Consider the following 2,415-nt stretch of genomic DNA (forward strand, 5'->3'; position numbering starts at 1 on the left):
GCCAGGAGATATCCGTATAGATAAAACCCCAAGGAGCTCAAAGCTTTTAACCTAATTGCTTCTAAAAATACGTTTTGGAAAGGCATGCTGAAGTTCAATGTAATACTTTCAAATAGACCCTAAGAGAAAGCTGCAGACAAAGCCTTCTCAAACGCTGTAATCTGTAATCATCCGATTATTTGTCTCTCGTGCCGGTTCTTTATCCTGGATTCTGAAATGCATGGCCATAGCTTATGCAGGAGAGCTTATTTTGCTAACCAAGCCTTCTTGCCTCCCAATAACACAACTCTTCAGCACGGTTCACTCTTTTGTCCTTGAGGGGACAATTAACCCATCTTTCTGGAGCAGTAAAGCCTGCCTCTTTATAGATGAAAGTACTGTTGTTTGCTATAGGAAAGAAAATGCACAGGAGACCTAAGAAACTCATGTCAATATTAGGAGCTTAAAGACCTGTAAGTAAACAAGGGGGGTTGGGTCCCTTTGGTGTGTTTGCTTTGAGTGCTTGCTCTGAGATATTTCTATCTTTGTGTTTGCTGAGGAATATTTACTGTTTTCTTAAAAACAGACCGTGGAAGTGGCTCTGAGTTTTAAAAGCATAATGATTTGAGTAAAGCTATTCGTGTGGATGAGATGTGTTTTCAAGAACACACTAGAACAAATAAAGCCAGGGATAAGGACATGGGGCATGATTTGGGCGAGTGCTGAGCGACCCTTGTCTTACAAAACAGAGCACGTAGACTTTTGTCCCACCAAACATAATTTATGTTAAAATACATTGGTTTTGGATTCAGCAATGCCTGCCTGCGTTTCATTCTGGGAAAACACAATTCAGGCAAAATTGACTGTTGAATAAATAGGCATTACTAGGCTATTATTACACCAAACTAACAATGTCTTTAAAAAACAAACAAAAAAAACAGGTGCTTTCCAGCTTATTTTTAATGCAATATTTGGCCTGTCTGTGACAAGTTATGGTCGAGTTATAGGTTGTTTGTGGAGACTATGGGAGACAACAATAAATGCTGAGTTTCTCTTGCTTTTTAAAAATTTACCCTTTTGTTCTTAGTTCGCTGGGTGGAATGTGCCTCTCTTTTGTTCTTTGCTACTGAGCTTCTGCGAGGAGATCCTTTGAGTAGCCTGGGGAATGAGTGCCCTCTTCTGGAAAATTCACTAATTACAAATTTAGGAAGCACTGGTCTGGTTACCAAACAGGACCTGTATTTCAATTTCCTTGGTAAAGAACAGAAAAGAAATTATAATATGTTCCATGCATTAAAGGGCCTACATTTATCCTCATAGGTATAACAGCTTGCTTTGGAATTTTCAAAGTGATTTGGAGAGACAAGAAGATCAATTATTTGAATAGTTTTCTTACAAAGGTATGACCTCACTTGATAGCCAAAACTTCATTTTTAAAACCTAGTGATTTATTTTTTGCTCGATCTAAATTATTTTTAAATGTATGATTTAAAACTCCTTCCTTTTTAAAGATCAGAAACAAGATGAATAGCAAGGGCATGTAGGACTTTTTTTTTTTTCAGTAAAGATAGCTGAATCTTTAAAATCACTATAATAAGATAAATTATTTTTTTGCAAATCCCAAATCAAATTATTTTCTTGCCTGTCAGTAGTTTATCACAAAGTACTTAGGACAATATCCTCCACTCCCCTGAACTGTTATTTACCAAAGATGAATCTCTCCATAATAAACGTTGAAGAGTGAATACTACGTTATTTGCTTTTTTTCATTCAGCAGAGGAGGGGAGAATAAAATCCTCATGGCCTTGCTATTCCCTTAACCTTTCTTGTGGGAATATCAGCTTGTGGATCATCAGCAAATTTCAGGTTTACCATTTACTAACTGAAGACCTTGGATAGGTTATTTGGCTTTTGCAAACCTCAGTTTCCCCGTATGAGACTCAGGGATCCTAGTGGTGATAATGGTGGGAATTAAATGAGATAATCCATGCTAGATGCTGAGCATCATGCCTTACATTGAGTAAGCATTCAATAAGTATTAGCTACCATTACCACCACCATCAAAATCACTCTCTTTCTCTGCTCTTTTCTTTTTTACCCTTATATTATAAAATAAAACGTATAGAAAGCCCCCAAAACAAATGCAGAGCTTCATGAGTCATTATAAGGCGACTACCCACATAACCAAAAGTGCCACCCCAAAAGCCCCCTGTTCCCCTGTTCCAACCTCTCAACTCTCTCCCTTCTGCAGGAAGTAACCCCTATGCTGACTTTTATCGTAGTAACTTCCTTGTTTCTTCATGGTCTTATCACCTAAATGTGCATACCTCACACTGTAGTTTAGTCTGAGCATCCCCTTTCCTCTTATTTTTACATTTTATATCTTTTAAGTTTATTTTAATTTATAGGCTCCCCTCCATTCCTTTCCTTTTCAAT

This window comes from Mirounga angustirostris, unplaced genomic scaffold, assembly GCF_029215605.1.
Source record: "Mirounga angustirostris isolate CCGP_5_RB_7025 unplaced genomic scaffold, mMirAng1.0.hap1 SCAF_2, whole genome shotgun sequence".
Lineage (NCBI taxonomy): Eukaryota > Metazoa > Chordata > Mammalia > Carnivora > Phocidae > Mirounga > Mirounga angustirostris.